The 17,861-nt window shown below is 32.9% G+C and overlaps 1 long non-coding RNA gene and 2 pseudogenes across 1 annotated transcript; 1 reads left to right on the forward strand and 2 right to left on the reverse strand.

Annotated features, from left to right (window-relative positions):
- Nucleotides 1-396: 396 nt before the first annotated feature.
- LOC146915711 (uncharacterized) lies at nucleotides 397-4,886 on the reverse strand. The gene is made up of 3 exons (XR_015014724.1): nucleotides 4,775-4,886; nucleotides 2,914-3,118; nucleotides 397-1,842 (listed from the first exon to the last, which is right to left on the reverse strand). It is a non-coding gene; the product is annotated as an uncharacterized LOC146915711 (long non-coding RNA).
- Nucleotides 4,887-6,982: 2,096 nt separating this feature from the next.
- On the reverse strand, nucleotides 6,983-7,703 carry LOC146915712 (chaperone protein ClpB1 pseudogene; annotated as a pseudogene).
- Nucleotides 7,704-14,104: 6,401 nt separating this feature from the next.
- On the forward strand, nucleotides 14,105-15,288 carry LOC146915713 (uncharacterized; annotated as a pseudogene).
- The last annotated feature ends 2,573 nt before the right edge of the window (nucleotides 15,289-17,861 follow it).

Here is a 17,861-nt window from a genome sequence, read left to right on the forward strand (position 1 = left end):
GGAGTGTTTTAGAATGTCAAACTCTTAAACCGTGAGCACTCCCTTGGCTCACCACACAAAGTTGTCTATAAAACAATGTCCTCATTCCGAGGATGAGAAGAAGATGATGGAGAGTACTCCCTATTCAAGTGGGGTTGGAAGCATCATGTATGGAATGGTTTGTAGTAGACCGGACTTGACTTATGCGGTGAGCATTGTGAGGTTGTTTATGGAAAATCCGGGTATTGTGCATTGGGAAGCTTTGTAGTGGGTGTTGAGGTATTTGAACGAGTCTTTGATGGGCAGTATGAAGTACAGAAGAAATGCTCAAGAGAAAGACGCTTTGTAGGGGTACGTTGATGCGAACTATGCGGGAAATGCGGACACAAGAAAATCTTTATCGGGTTTTGTGTTTACTCTTCATGGCACGACTACTAGTTGGAAGGAAAATCAACAATTCGTGGTTGCACTATCTACAACTCAAGTGGAGTATATTGCCCTTGTTGAAGGGGTGAAAGAGGCCATATGGTTGAAATGTATGATTGGCGAGTTAGGAATTACTCAAGAATGTGTGAAGATACATAGTGATAGCCAAAGTGCCATTCACTTGGAAAATCACCAAGTGTATCATGAGAGGACAAAGCACATTGACATTCGTTTGCACTTTGTGAGAGAAATGGTTGAATCGAAAGAGATTGTTTTGGAGAAAGTTGCATCGGAAGAGAATCCGGCGGATGTCTTTACCAAGTCATTACCTAGATCAAGGTTCTAGCATTACTTGGACTTGATCAAGTTTGTTGAAAAGTAATTCCTCCATTGGAGAGAGCAACATGGCGGTTGATGATTAAATTGACAACATCACCTGTTTGAAGTCAAGGTGGATAAATGTTGAAATTTACTTAAAATTGAAGGTATGAAGGAGTAAAAAATTGTGCCCCGATCTGTAGAAATAGGTGGCCAATTTTGAGTGTTAATTCAGCCTTTCCTTTCGAAATTTTCCGGGCCCCGATTTGTATAAATCGGTGGCCGATTTTGAGGATAAGACTGGGTTCGTACTATGTATGAAGGTGAAATCGGGGGCCGATTTGCTGATTTCGGTGGCCGATTTTCGCGTTTTCTGAACACTATAAAAAACTTCATTCTTCATGTTTTTTGGGAGAGCTTCAAGAGAGAAACCTTGGTTTACAAAGGAGGTAACTTTAAGATTGAGTGTCTTTGTAGTGAGGTTCTCTTCGCTTGGGTAACATTGTAATCACCTTGGGTAGTGAGACTTCACCATTGGAAGGACGAAAAAGCTTCCTTTTGTATTTTGTCTTAGGATTCATTGAGAGTGTGGGTGACTTGAAAAAGGGTAGAAATTAGATCTTGTTCTTTTGTGAGCTTTTAAGCTAATCTCTTGTAACTCTTTGTATCACTTTCATCTTAGTGGATTGGAGAGCTGCTCTCTCCCCCATTGTAGGTCATATTGGACTGAATTGGGTTACCATCTTGGTGTGTTTGTTTTCTTTCTTGCTTTCTTATCTTGTTTGCTTTGATTATGCTTGTGGTGTTTCTTTACACATAGATTTAGATCTGTTTTTTTTTTGTTGTTGTTGTTGCTTGAGGATAATTTGCTCATTGATTACCACTCCCTTTGCTCCACACATAATCATTGTTTTTCATTGGTGTGATTCTTTTGAGATCGAATTCACAACACTATAAAATATAACTGCCAGATTCTTCATAATTTAAAAAGTATTGTAATACATATTAAAAATATAATAGAACCATATGAAAAAAGTAACATACCTCCTGAAGTGCTACTAAGGCTTCAGCCGTCTAGCGTGATACCTCCATAGATAGTTGGTCTGTAATCTGTCTGACCTACATCCAAATACTTGACTAGATGTCATTCCAACAAATCATAGGGCCAAGTTTAAACTAACTTCTATATCATAAGATTCTTTCAATATTTCTTTTTTACATAAGTGATTATGTAGAAGTCCAAACTAACCTAAGCAACTAACATTAAAAAAAAAAAAGTTCTTATAATTTCATAGGGTTATAGAGAAAAAACTAATAAAACAATTGTGACATAATCACTGAAGTAAAAATTATCTGAGTTATTTTGCAACACCCATCAATATACAACAGTTTTTATCGAGTAATCATACCGAGGCTATGCATTCGCGAGAAAGGATAGAATTTAACCCTTAAAATTATTGGAACAAAAGAGCAACACTTATAATTTTCTAATACTAAGTTTATAGTAGGCTATTGATTTTTGTATGTTCCGGAAAACATTCACTTATTTCAAAAATATCTCTAAAAATACAACGATCTCCCACTTATTTCAAAATTTTAATTAAAGACAAAATATTGGGATGAACATGGTAGATGTAATACATCTTTCAAAAATAAATCCTAGATGTAATTCTTCAAAAAAAAAAATGTAATGCGTTGTAACTATGTTGCCAATCAATTGGCCCAACTAATTTTGAGCTTCTCTTTTCATCAAAATAAACAAATGTAATGCACTAATTTCAGACAATAATCTTCTTCTCATCAATCAACATAAAATAAGCAAAACTTGAATCTCATTTTTTTTTCTTCTTAAAAATCCTTATGAACTAAATTGAACCAAATCCTCAACCATTAAAAGTTAACCATAGAAATAACATCAAAACATAGGGCACGTAGAGAGAAAAAGGAGATTGTAGATATAAAAAAGAGATTGAAAAAGATTGGTTAGAAGTTAATAGATGATTCCTTAAAAAAAAGAAGTTAATAGATGATATCATCAAATCCAAAATGCAAAACAAGAATATGCACGTTCCAATTACATTATCTCTAAAAACCACACGATTTTCCATTTATCTTTGTAGATCCAGTTCAAAACGACCAAGAGTTAATCACCGAAGAAAAAAAGAAATAAAGAGGATAGAGAAGCCTAACCTGTTTCTATCGAAACACAAGAGTAAATTACAATATGGTATTATTGAGGAGACCAAGACATGGACCATTGTAATCACGTTGCATAGTTCCATACATCAAAACACCTTCGTTTTGCAAGCTCTGACTCTTCAGTAGACAAACTTGTAGAATCGTCTCTAGCTATAATTCCTTAGATTGTTGGTGCGGAGGACGGAGGAAAATAAACCTGCAAAATCAAAACACAAAACCGAGAAACAATAATAGTGACTGAACTAAAAATGATCTGAGTTATTTTGCAACTCCCGTCAAAATACAACAGTTTTTCGATGTTAATCATGCCGAGGCTATCCATACATGAAAAAAACAAGAATTTGACCCATAAAATTATTGGAACAAAAGCACAATACTTATATATAGTTTTGTAACACTAAGTTCATTGTAGGCTACTGATTATTGTATGTTCCGTAGAACATGTACTTCCTGACAATTAAGAAGACTGTTTCATATATATAAGGCATTTACGAAGCCAATAAAATGGTACACGGTTCAACACGTTCAGTAAAAGCCAAGGAAACAAATAAGCTATCAAATTCCTTGACTGAGCAACAAAAAACTAACTAGAATATAGAATTAAAACAAACACATGATAATAAGTTATTAATTGTGATTAATTTGACTTGGTCTAGTTGTGTTACTAGCTGTTTGGTTTGCATTTTCATATTCTATTTTCATTTTTTTAACTGTTTTCATTTTCAATTTTTAAGATTTAGAAAATACATTTGTTTTTTTTTTAACCAAAAAAAATACGTTTGTTTTGATATATAGAATTAAGATTTTCAAACAATTTATAAATATTTTATATATAGAATTAACAAAAGTTATTAAAAAGTCTCTAAAAAAAAGTTATTAAAACGTACTTCCCTAAAAACAGAAATTAAAACGTACTATATATTTGGTAGTTAATATAAGTTTGTTTTTATTATTGTCTCTTTTAATTTAATAAAAGTGATTTAAAACAAAATGGTGTTTTTTTGCATTTATTTTGGATACAATTTAGTGACATTATATTTCTGGTCCCTTATATAATATCAAATTTTATTATAGTGTCTAAAATTTTATTTCAAATTTTTCTCTGTCTAAATTTTTTTTTAAAAATCGGTATCAGGTCCAAGTAACTGTCACCAGTTTTAATCCTGCTTTTCCATAGACGTTGACGTCGCATGTTTCAAATTACATTTTTATATGACATATCATTGGTACGATCTTAATACATAAATTTGTTTGAATAACAGTCTTAAAATATTATTAGATTAATAATTTAACAATTTAATCTTTATGAATTTATATATACTTCAAATTAGAAATTAAATTGTTAAATTTTGCCTTATAAATTGATACAAGCTCAAAAAGACACAATGTTATTATTCTCTACATTATCCATCTTTGAAATTTTGCCTTATAAATGGCTTCTTCCATTTTCTGTGTACAAATAGTGATACATCATTTACATATACAATCTTGTCTCTTTCACACAAATTCAGAAACAACAAAAGAAAATTGAAAATTAAAACTTGCTATAAATTTATTGGAAGTGACGAGGTAAACTTGCTTATACGGGTCTTTCCAATTTGGTTTTCTTATCATTTAGTTAAAGTGTTGTTAATGAGTATGGTCTCTGGTCTCTCTCTCACATTATACAAACACAAAAACTATTTACTATACATAATTACAGAGCCTAATTAAGAATTAGAATAGTGAGAAAGAAAGTCTTAATTAACTCACAGAATCAGAAACATTGCAGCCAGAATCAGAAATATTTGCATATTAATATAAGCAAACACAAGTAAAAGCATACATGTTTATCAAAATAGCAAATTGTTACCTTTTGACTCAAGCTGCAAGCAAAGATCCTTCTGTCGAATTTAGACCATAAGAGAGATCAAATGGTTCCAACGAACGTTTCCCAATTCACGGCAGTCCAGCAAACTGTAGCAATTGCAGCCATCAAATTAGTGAAATAAATCCATAATATTGTAGTATAAATTAGGCATAGAATTATCTCCAAATAGAAATCATCATATAAATATAAGCATCAATTGAATGTTAATGAGAATAAACAAGAGAGATCAAATATACTTATCTGCCTTAACATTGATGTATAACTTGGCCACCGACATACACAACTCGAATGAAAATGGAACATGAGATGAAACTTGGGACACATGAACCCAATTTCATTAGGAGTGGAACTATTTCAATTTAGGTTAGTATACTGCTGATCTCTAAGTGAAAGGCTTCATATTATGCCACAGCCCACATGGATTAACCGATTTTTTAGTTGAGAAAATAAGGTAAGATTTGACTGACTTATTAAGCAAACAAAGCACAGTAATAGGCTACAAAAATGAGAACGTGGCTTTGAGAGGAATACAAGCTTGGTCAAATATCTACCAATAATATATAAATAAAAGTTTTGCAAAAAAAAGAATATAAAAAAAACACTACTCAATTTTTTAAACTATTCCTATTCCCAAAATTTTACATGCCTATTTTAACTTTTTACATGGGGAAATATTGGATAATCAAATGTCAAGGTTGAAATTTTTACCAAAATAGGACACTAAATGCCCCTAACCCAACCATGTTTTTTTTTTTTTTTTATAAGCTAAGAGCAAAACGACATAAGAAGAGTGGCACTCAACTAAGTTGGTGCCCTACTCTAATTTTTTGCCAATTGCTCATATATATTATTAAAAAAAGAGAAAAAATTACATAAAAACTGGGGGACATAAAACCTTACCCAATCAATCCATGTGAATCAACCCTAACGGGTAATACGTCAAAGAAGAACAACACGGTGAAGAACAACACAGGATCTAATCCTAAACAATTCTAACAAACGAACACCATAAACGATAGATGTAACACCCACAACGTGGCCCAGTAACAGTGGCGGAGCCAGGCCGGCCCCGGACTTAAGCGGGATGAGTCGTTTCCCAATTCATCAGCAGTTTTGAGAATGCTGACTCAAATGACAGTTGCCTAGGGAAGAATCTACGTATGATATCGGTAACATGTCTTCAATTGAAGTTAATTCTAAAGAAATAGAATATGGAGCCAAGGGATCAACTCTGGTTAATCTGTTTGCTGAAGCAATCAAAGTCCCGTTACTTTTATCACAGTCAATTCCAAATCTGAATTGTAGATCAGGCAGTCAAGATGTGCCTTCAAGTACTAAATCTTTTATCGAATTCACACATGCCATTTTAGCTTGTCTCTGAAAGGAATATGAACCAAAATTTGCAATGCTTGTACCTAAGGAATATGTAACTTATTCCCAAGTGAACATATTTTTAGATTGAATTTAAAATTTAAAGACTTAATTTGTATGCTACTTTCCTCTATCTGCCTAAGATTAAAACTAAATTTTATTCATGTAAAGAAGCCTTTAATCTTTTTATGTTGATGCAGCACTAGAGTTTTGTTGAATTGTTGAATTGAATACGTTTTTTAAAAACTTATGAGCTGCAAAAACTAAATTTAACTTTTATCTATAAATCCATCATTTAACTATACTATCAATTTTGAGCTTATAAAATAACCACAAACTTATGACTTAATCTAAATAGAGCCAAACTCCAACTGCCATATAAGAAACTTATTGTTTAAATTCTTTTGTCACTATTCTTTATAAAACCTTTTTTTCCCACACTTTTTTCTTGGAAATAAAAAACTTTCCTCACAATCTCTTAATAAACTTGAAAGAAACATCAACAAATATTTCTTATCATTTCTACAACCTTTTTCCCACATTTTATTCTTATAAAAAATATATACCCAAAATAATATTTTGGGGGGTTGCTTTCTCCCGATGTTTCTAGTCTCATTTTTTTTGGGTTTTAGGCCGCTTTTATTATAAAACAAAAGGATGCTTTTTTCTTCAGTTTTGAGAATTAGAAAAGAAAAATGAAAGTAAATAAATTAAAAAAAACATACAAATAGGTATGTATCGACTAGACAATTGAGCTGCAGCAACAATAGCACTGTCCTGAATTATAACACCATGTTGATCCTCGTATATCTCTTTTATTCAATGAAGAATACTAATGGTATTTGAAACACTAGGTTCAGCCACATTAATCTGTACAAACCTCCTCTCAAATGCTGCATCTTTTTCAACATACTTCTTGTTTTCTTTAATTGTTGTTGCGCCAATGCATCTAAGATATCCACCACGATCAAGCATTGGTTTGAGAAGATTAGTAGCATCCATCGATCCTCCAATTCTACCTGCACCAAGAACAAGATGGATTTCATTGATGAAAAGAATTACCCTTCCTTCAGCTTCTTCCACTTCTTTCAAAACTTCCCTCAACCTCTCTTCAAAATCTCCCCTTCTCTTAGCACCAGCAACTAATGCGCCCATATCTAAAGCAAATATCCTTGCATTAGCAAGATTTTCAAGATCTGTTGTACCATTTTCAAGATCTTTTTTAACTTTACCTATCCTTTTAGCCAACCCTTCATTTTCAAGAGCAGCTTTTCCAACACCTGGCTCCCCTACAAGAATAGGATTGTTCTTATTTTCTTTTTGATAAAATCACGACAAGCCTTTCTATCTCTTGATCACGTCCAATAACAGGGTCAAGCTTCCCTGCTCGTTCAACCAAATTGCTACCATGTTTTTTCAAAACTTGAAAATTTGTATCACCAAAAGCACTTTCAACCTTCTTCCCTTCTTTACGATAAAGTTTTTCAACTTCTGATTTTACCCTCGAAACAACGACACCAGCTTCAAAGCTTTTGTACATGTTGGCAGATGTTCTCTTGAAGACTCAAAATGCCGATGTTCGCCTAAATTGTTTTGGTTCATTATTGATTTTTTATTTCAAAATCGTTGTTGGTTGAAGAGAATGCTTGTAATTCTAATGCAATTTTCTGATGTGTAGAATTGGTATGTACATCATCTGCCACATGTTGAACCCATAGATCGCTTCATATTGATTGGTTATTCATAAAGGGAAAAGGTATGTTCTGTTACACATTAGTTAATTAAAAAAATCAAGATAAAGACTTTAAGATAGATGTTTTTACATAATTAATTTGGCACAATATTAAAAATCTCATAAAATTGAAATTGATTGCAATCATACTTTGTTCTATACATGCTTTATGTGTATTTTTGTATTGATAAAGTTAAAAGCTAGTTTGGCTTTGACCAAAACAACAATTAAGCCTAAATTTTATTTCTATGTATATTTTATTACTGCAAACAAATCAACTTCAGTCACTTAGTTGCAACATCTCTAACTAACTCTTTTCCGTCATTCATTGCGGTTGTCGGTAACAATTAGCTATGTAACAACTCTACCATAAATAGATGTGAAGTAACTATGTAACATCCCGCTCGTCAACTAATGGAAATTTTACCTGTTAAATGTATCACAGGACGAAAGTTCATGGAAAGTAAGTATAATGGAAAATGTTAAGTACAAGGGAAGTTAATATTATGCGGTATCAGTTAAGTATGGACTTATGTATCAGAGTCAATCAAACACGCTTAAGGCAAGGGCATAATGGTAATTGCTCGCAAAAGGGATATTTAAGTGATTTTGGCTCAAAATATTCATTCTTCACTTGTCTTTCTCTCTCTAGGGTTGAGAGAAAGAGTTTTCTCCTCCTTCTCTCTAGGCCATCGCCCTTCCTCTCTTCCAATTCACTCAAACTTTCTCAAGGATCCTTTGGTTGGGGATGTAGCAAGCATCATGATCTTCTTCTTCTCCTTCAAGTAACAACTAGAAAGCTTGGATTGATTGTTAAGCTAAGAACCATGGATGAAGCAAGAGTTAGAGTTTGATCTTTGGAAGCTTAAGCTTGAGGCAAACACAAGGAACAAGCTATGTGAGTTCCATAGATAGATTACCCACCTTTGGGATTGATTAATCTTGTAGGAAAAATCATGATTTATGTTAGTTAGTGTTTATGGAACTTTAGTACCCCAAGCCAATCCTAGGTGATTATATGTTAAAATTGCCATGAGTTATGTTTAAATAAGTCTATATATGTTGTTGGGTGTATTTGGTGCATTATAGGGTCGAATTGGACGAGTTTTGGGTCGAAAATGGCGAAAACCCGCGGCCGGAACACGCGAAAACGCAGAATTTGCAGCGCTGCGCCTGAACAAGGGTGCTAGGCGCCCACAAGTCAGGGAGCCAGCGCTAGGCGCCCTCCCTCTGGCGCCAGGCGCCCCAGACAGGACAACGTTCGCGTTGTTCTGCGCTCGGGTGCTTGGGGGCAGTCGCGTGGGGGTCCGTAGCGATCGTTTCGGTGTATTCTTGTACTGTTTTCACTTGTTTTTCTACTGAAACAAATATGGTTTTATCAAATCTTAAGAACTTATAGACGGCTTGGAATTTGGGTTTTCGGCACGTCCGGTCTTTAGTAACTATTGGAAATTTGCACCACTCGTCAATTGATCCTTGCATCATTAATCATGGCAATGTTAGCATGAATTACAAGGATGGCTCAAGAGAATTTAAGCATGATGGGGTAGCAATGAACTAATCAAGGGAATGTATGTAGAGCCTCGGCTTAGCTAGTCGAGAACTAGATTATAGCAAAAATCCCTAGAATGATAAGACGCGAAGTGTAATCTCTTCGCACAAGAGCTAGTATGATTTAGCAAGTACGTAAGTCGTGGTTTGACTAGTTAGTCTCTCCACCATGATTAGGTATATTTATGAACAAGTATAGGTTACCAATAATCGGATCGATCAAGGTTCCGAGGTAAACATGTATGTAAGATTATGTTTAACTTAAATGCACGACAAGACCATGACTAATAAGTGTAGGTGACATGTCTCTTGATATCCACATCAGGGGGATACAAGGGGTTCTCATTATGTGAACGATTCAAGCCGTAAGGGACCCGCATGTCACTGAGTAACAAGACGTAGGTGCTCGTGTCTCTTGTTATCCACGCCAGGGGGATACGGGAGGTTCTCGACCTAAGGGGAACGGTTTAAGCCGCAAGGGACCCGCACGACACCGAGGGAGTCTGATGTACGTACATCGGTCATGTATGGGATTGATCTCGGGGTTACTCCACCCGGGACTATCCGTAAAATGAACCAAGATAATAATGTTTGTTCAACGCTAACATAAATGAACTTAGATACGTTTATGCAAGCTATGGCTATGATTATGTTTAAGAATGTATTCATGTACGATATGTTATGTATAAGAGCATGAGATGTTATAAGATAAGTTCAAGTTATGTATAGAACAAGTAAAGAATATGATACCGATGACGGTCTTAGGTTTCCCCTAATCGTCCGGTTTAGAATCGTGTCATGATTATGTTATGCTTAGGCCTCGATACTTAGCGTGTATTCTTAGGGGAACTCACTGAGACATTATGTCTCATCCCAATCCTTATTTTTTTTTTCAGATAAGCAGGATGATTATGTATGTACGGAGCCGGATGGATATTACTTCAAGAGTTCGTTCGTAAAGCTGCAGGGCATTATGGACATCAAGAATGTATTTTTATGTATGGTTGAGTTGTATTGTATTATGATTTATACGAACGTAACCTTATGTAAATATTATTCATTCGAAGTTTTTATTTGTTGTATATTTTAATGTATCCAGTACTAATATTAACGCACGTGCCAGACTTTCTAGATACGTCTGGTATGGGTGTTACAAACTACATGAATGCTTATTCAGATTTCACCTTTTCATTCTCTGGTTTTTCTGTCTCAACCCTTAGAACTCTTTTGGTCCGACTATTCAATCTATTGTTTTCAAGGTTTTAATTGCTTCATGCTGATGTTGCCATATCCAGGAGGAAAAAAAGTTTACAATTGCTAATTAAATAAACAAGGCCTTATTAATTACTTTGTTACCTATTATCTATTGAAAAAATTAGTATTGTTAACAACAAAGAGCATTGAGACTTCTGTGTACAGTAGGATATTTATTCTTCTGTAATTTTATTTGATTTTCGGAAATGATATACTCTTTGTTTTCTATTACTGATCTATTTCTTCCATTAATTCCATCACATTCACTGAAATTGGGTAGTGATGTATATCACTTTAGAATATTTTATGTCCCTAAATATGAAAATTGAGGTGAGAAGTATCTGGTTAAAAGTAAAAAAAAAATTTCTTTGAAATTTTAAGAATGTCTTGATCTTAGTTTATGTGATTGATTCAGCTGATGCACTAAATTTGACAGGGCCTGAATCTATTTGTACACTTCGATTAGGGACAAATTAGGGGTTTTAGGATTAAATTATGGACAAATCAATTAGGGACAAATTAGGATTAAATTATGGACAAATCAAGGACTTTAAAATCAAACAACTAGTAATTTTAGATTAATTCCAAGGAAATGAGATATTTACTTTGGATCCAACATCCTTTTCAAAACCTTCTGCGCTTTATTTTATTCCGCCTAGTTTCTTTTTAGACTTTAATTAGCTCATTTTAGTTTAGAATAATCAAAATCTTCAAAAACATTCAAATATGTAAAACTCAAATATTTTTATTAACAAACCTTGGATTTTAACCCAAGTGACTCCCTTTGTTTTTTTTCCAATCAAACTTCAATGAATCTTAATCATATTTAGATTTGGTTCTTTCTTTAATTAAAATCAATCAACTTCACATTTTTATTCTTCTATGCCATTTCGGCTTCTTATCTCTTCTAAAAACTTTTTTCAAAACCTTAAAATTAACCTTAACCAATCATTCGAATTGTTACCCCGAACTACATTGGTTTTGATCCCATTCGGGTATGTAGGCAAAATACTTTGTCTTTCCAAATCAACAAAACAACAAAAATATTTTCTTTTTTTCATTTTTACACTTAGACTTTTTAGGCCTTTTTACAAAAAAGTAATAATTTAGCACAAGATAATTAAAAACAAGAGGTTCCTATGTAATATCATAGACGTTTACGGTGCTTAAAACCTTCCCTTTGCGTAACCAACCCCGAACATTGATCTCTTAAAAAAGGTTTTTTTCGAACTTCTACCCTTTCCCTCGGAAAAATAAAAGATCAGTGGTGGACTTAAGATTTGCGATTCAAAACTAATTAATAGTTTGATATCCAAAAATCACCGCGATAATATATATATATATATATATATATATATATATATATATATATATATATATATATATATATATATATATATATATATATAGAGGATGTATACTATGAGAATGACTAACTTATATGAGAATGGTGAGAATGATCCTCATCACAAGGAATGGTTGAGATTAAAAAGTCTCACATGTGGCTCATCACATTCTATCATTTCTCATGAACCCTTTCCACTCCCCATCTTCTCCAATCCGCCATCCTCAATTTGTTTGTTCTCTGGGTATGGATTTTTTTATCTCCATTTCAATTTGTTCGACATGTCTATTCCACTGCCATAAAATTGATTTTTTTGAGAAATATTACCATTTCATTTCCTAATCTAATTTCACGCACTTGATCTGTACTTGAAATCATATCTCAAATCTCCACTTTGTTTATTCTTTTGATCTACATCTTTGGGAAATTAACGGCAATTCAAGACATTATTGAGAAAATTCCTCCATTGATGTTATCGCTTTGTGACCATAAATTCTTAATTGTATGTATTTTATAAAATTGAAATTGCAGATGAATTTGAAAAAGAAACCCACAACCAACTAGTCCCTAATTTTGTTTCCTGTTTGTTGTCAATTGAAGCCATAGCCCATTGAATCTCGCTGCACAGGTTAATGGCGGAAGTGAAATAAATGGCAGTGGAAAAACTAGTGGGTTGGAGAAGATGAACGTGAATTGATATGAGTCACATGGGTTGTTTAAAGTGATGTTTTTTAATCTGAACCATTTATGTTTGATCTAAAGGTTCACAAGTATTCTCACCATTCTCATATAAGATAGCTATTCTCATAGTATATATATATATATATATATATATATATATATATATATGCTAGGTCCGGAGTTCGAACCTGGACACTACCAATTATAATTCTTTTTGGAGAGATTGTTATATTTTTTTAAATATATGTTTAAAAATAATATTCTAAATTTTCAATCCATTTGAAAATCTAAAAGGTACACATGACTAACTTAGAAGCAGCAACCAAACTCACATGATAGCAAAGATAATAAGTCTGGACAAAAAACTTTTGAGGACTAAAAGTCGAATTAAACTTTTAGGATAAGTAAAATGAAAAGTTTGAATATTTATAAGGGTAAAAAACATATTTATCCCAAAACATTCACATCCTCTGAAATAAATACACAAACAAGTTACATGATGAATAAATAAAATAAAACATACATATTAATTTTATGGGTCTTGCTAAATAGTGTGAGTACTCTAAATGCACTCTTTAAGAATTCCGAATTTAAAAATTAATCATTGAGAAAAAATCCTTAAAAAATGTCATTAAGACACTCATTAACATTACATTTATTTTATTTGTTTTTTTTTACTTTCAAAAAATAAAATAAAAGTTTTTAATAAAATAAAAGTGTTAATAGTTTGTACTCATAAAGAGTACAAAATCACTTCATTCTTACTACGAGACACAGTTTTTTCAGGTTCCAATCTCCATCAACCGCCGCTCCAATGTCGTTTGGAAGGTTCAGGTTTCTTTCTTCTTCTAATACCATTTCCTTTTATTCTTCTTTATTAAATCATTCAAATTCACTTTCACCCTTAGGGTTAAGCCTTTATCATTACTCTCACTCTAGATTAATCGTTAACAATCATTTTGATGTTGATAACGTTGTTTTGTCGTTCAATCGAATGCTCCGAATGCGTCATACTCCATCCATTCTTGAATTCAATAAGATATTAACTTCTCTTATTAAGACTAAGACCCATTACAACACTGTTATTTCCTTTTTCCGACAAATGCAATTCGACGAAATTAAGCCTAATTTATTTACTCTGACCATCTTGGTTAATTGTTAATGCCACTTAGGTCAAATGAATTTCTCTTTTTCTATTTCCGCCAGGATTCTCAAGATGGGTTATCAGCCGGATACCATTACCTTGAATACACTCATCAAAGGCTTGTGTCTTAATGGTAAGGTCAAGGAAGCTCTACACTTTCATGACCATGTGCTTTCTCATGGTTTTCACTTGGACAAAGTTAGCTATGGAACCTTGATCAATGGATTGTGTAAAATGGGAGAAACAAGAGCTGCATAGTTGATGAGACGAATTGAAAGCAAATTGGTCAACCCCGATGCACTAATGTATAGCACAATCATTGATGGTTTTTGTAAAGAGAAGTTTGTAAATGATGCCTATGAGTTATATTTTGAAATGGTTACAAAGAGAATTTCTCCTACTGTTGTCACTTTCAATTCTCTAATCCATGGATTTTGCATTGTTGGTCAATTGAAAGAAGCATTTGGTTTGTTTCGTGAAATGGTATTGAAAAACATCAACCCAGATGTTTATACCTTTAATATATTGGTTGATGCTCTTTGTAAGGAAGGAAATGTGAAAGGAGCCAAGACTCTATTAGCCATGATGATGAAAGAGGATGCGATACCAAATGTTGCTACTTACAATTCATTAATGGATGGATATTGCCTATTTAATGAATTCAATAAGGCCAAACATGTGTTAAGCATTATTTCTCGAATGAGAGTGGCTCCTAATGCTCATAGCTATAATATTATTATTAATGGATTCTGTAAGATTAAAATGGTCGATGAAGCCTTAAGTCTCTTTGATGAAATGTGTTGCAGAGGAATTGCTCCTAATACGGTTACTTACAATTCTCTCATTGATGGTTTGTGCAAAGTAGGGAGAATCCCCTATGCTTGGGAGCTTGTTGATGAGATGCATAATAATGGTATACCAGCTGACATAGTCACTTACAATTCTTTGATAGATGTTTTCTGCAAAAACTATAATATTGAGAAAGCTATTGCATTAGTTAAGAAAATTAAAGACCGGGGCATTCAACCAAGTATGTACACATACAATATACTTATTGATGGACTATGTAAAGGAGGACGACTTAATAATGCACAAGATGTTTTTCAGAATATTTTGATTATGGGTTATAGTGTAAATGTTCGGACGTATAATATTATGATCAATGGACTTTGTAAAGAAGGCTTGTTTGATGAAGCAAAGGTCTTGTTATCAAAAATGGAGGACAATGGTATCATTCCTGATGTTGTAACTTATGAAACTATCATCCATGCCCTCTTTCATAATGACGAGAACGAAAAGGCGGAGAAACTTCTTCGTGAAATGGTTATTAGAGGTCTACTATAATGGAAACACTAGGTAAGATGACCTCTCATTATATAATTGGTTATTTTGATGACAACTATGCAACTTCTGTGATTTATTTATTTTGTCAACAACTATACAAATAAAGGTGGACCATTCAATGTTCTAACTATCACTTTAATTTTAATCAAAAGCCATGAGTTGTTGTTATGTTCATTTCAATATTAGAGTGGCATCAATGGTTGATTTTTTATTTTTTTTAGGCTTAAATATGTGATTCGTCCCTGCAAATAGGGCTCCGCTTAAAATTTCGTCCCTGCAATCGTCAATCCTTTTTTTTTGCCCCTGCAAAGTTTAATCAGTTAAAAATTCGTCCTTTGACCCAGTTTAATCACTGCCACGTCAGCAGTTTACAAAAATGGCAGGGGAATTGACGAAAATACCCATGGCTTATTTTTTTTGTTTTTTCCTTCGAAATTTTTTTTTCCCAAATTTTTCCCGAATTTTTTTTTACGATTTTTTCTCAGAAAAATTTCAGTTTTTTCAGTTATAATTTTAACATTTTTTTCCGAAATTTTTTATGATTCTTTTCAGATTTTTTTAAATTTAAAAAAAGAATTTTCAAAATTTTGAAATTTTTTTAAGGAAAAAAAAAGCCAGGGGTATTTTCTTCCTTTCGCGTGCCATTTTGGTAAATTGCTGACGTGGCAGTGATTAAACTGGGTCAAAGGACGAATTTTTAACTGATTAAACTTTGCAGGGGCAAAAAAAAAGGATTAGCGATTGCAGGGACGAAATTTTAAGCGAGCCCTATTTGCAAGGACGAATCACATATTTAAGCCTTTTTTTTATCTTCATTTGGTTATCCATTTTCTTTGCAAGGTACTGTCAATCAACTTCATTTACTTTTAAGGACATTTTCATTCATTGCTCATTTTTAGTGAGTCAAATCACAAACCAATCTGAGAAGGTAGGAGCTTTGAAAGTTGATGTTGTATATGATTTATTGAATGTTTAATTGAAGTAATAACTTTATACAAGTATTGTATCTTGGCAAAATTGGACTTCACCAGTCCTATAATTGTGATTTGCATTACCGTCCATCAAATTCTTCAATTAAATTTGTTTGTAAGTACATGAGTTTTATTTGTTTGCTGAATGCCGATGACGACTGTGTCAATATCTATATTGTGTATAAAAATACTTTATATATCAATATAACAAGTTTGAATCTATTATTTGGCTTAAAACAGTAAAACACATTGAGTCTATCTTGTACGTTTATGATAGAATCCCTCAATACAAGCTCTTAGCAAAAAGCTCAAATTTGATTATTATTTTATTTCATTGTTTTGAATTTTGATGTTGTGCCTTTGAGTATTTATTTTTTGAGGATGTTGTTTTTGATTTATGGGTTGTTGAAGAAGGAAAAAAGGTATGTTTTTGTGCAGGGATTGGTGTTTTGGAAGGAAGAACGGTGTATTTGGGGCATGATCTTTGGTGTGAGAGATTCATGTATGCCTCAAAGAGAGTAGGGAGGTCTTGGTGTATTGTGCAACGACATTTGTTTTCATTTTGGGGCTGACATATTGTTGTAGGTTTTGGCGTTTTCGAGGGTCTAGCGTTAGTGATACTGTCGTAAAATATTTGCAGCCACCGTTACGTACTCGTCTTCTCCGATTTAAACACAATGCAACTTCTTTCTTGATACTTCTTCTTCAATTGTTTTGTATTATATCTCATGTATTTCTTCTCTATACCTTCTTCTCACTTCATGGTCAAAAATTAGCCTGGGCGACGACAATTTGCTTGTGATGTGCGCTTGACCCGATCCGAGTTGAATAAATCGTCGATTATCTAGTTAATTAAAAAATCCGACTGAGTCATCCAATTTACACTGGGTCAAATGCATGGCTGATCTAACTAGTGACTCAAATCAGTTCTATCAACGGTTCACGGGCTGAGCCAGTTTTTAAAACCATATATAAGATTATGATATGATAGATGTGATAAGTAAGAAATGTGGTAAAAGAAATGTTAACCTGTGTCATTATGTTAAGATACAAAATGTAAAAATTATATCTTGGAATTTGATAACAAGAGAGATAGATAAAAAATAAATCATTAATAAACATTGAGAAAGTAAACGTGTACAGAATATACAGATCAATATCCATAAAAAAATATATTACCTTTGTCCCTAAATATAAGATACTTTTAATTAAATAACTGAAATTAAGAAAATTGATAGTAATATTAAATTTGTTTGTAATTACTGTTGATTTTATAATTGTATCCTTTACGCGAGAGAGATATAATTAGTTTATGTTTTTAACATAATATTTATGGTTGATTGAAGGAAAAAGAAGTAAAATAAATGGGGATATATTGGTAAAGAAATAATACTTTATTTATTTGAAAATACATTTCTTTGTCAACCGTTTACATATGAGAAGATTAGCAGCATCCATTGATCCTTGAAAAACTTATGAAACTATTATCCGTGCACTCTTTCATAAAGATGAGAATGTAAAGGCAGAGAAACTTCTTCTTAAAATGATTGCTAGAGGTCTACTTGAAGAGTAACTCTAGGTCAGATAATCTCTTATTTTATTAATTGTTATTTTGATGAAAACCATGTGATCGCTATGATTTATTTATTTAGTTTGTTGATAATTGCATATACAAA

The sequence above is a fragment of the Medicago sativa genome, chromosome 6, assembly GCF_051527215.1.
Source record: "Medicago sativa cultivar Bolivia chromosome 6, Bolivia_mono, whole genome shotgun sequence".
Classification (NCBI taxonomy): Eukaryota; Viridiplantae; Streptophyta; class Magnoliopsida; order Fabales; family Fabaceae; genus Medicago; species Medicago sativa.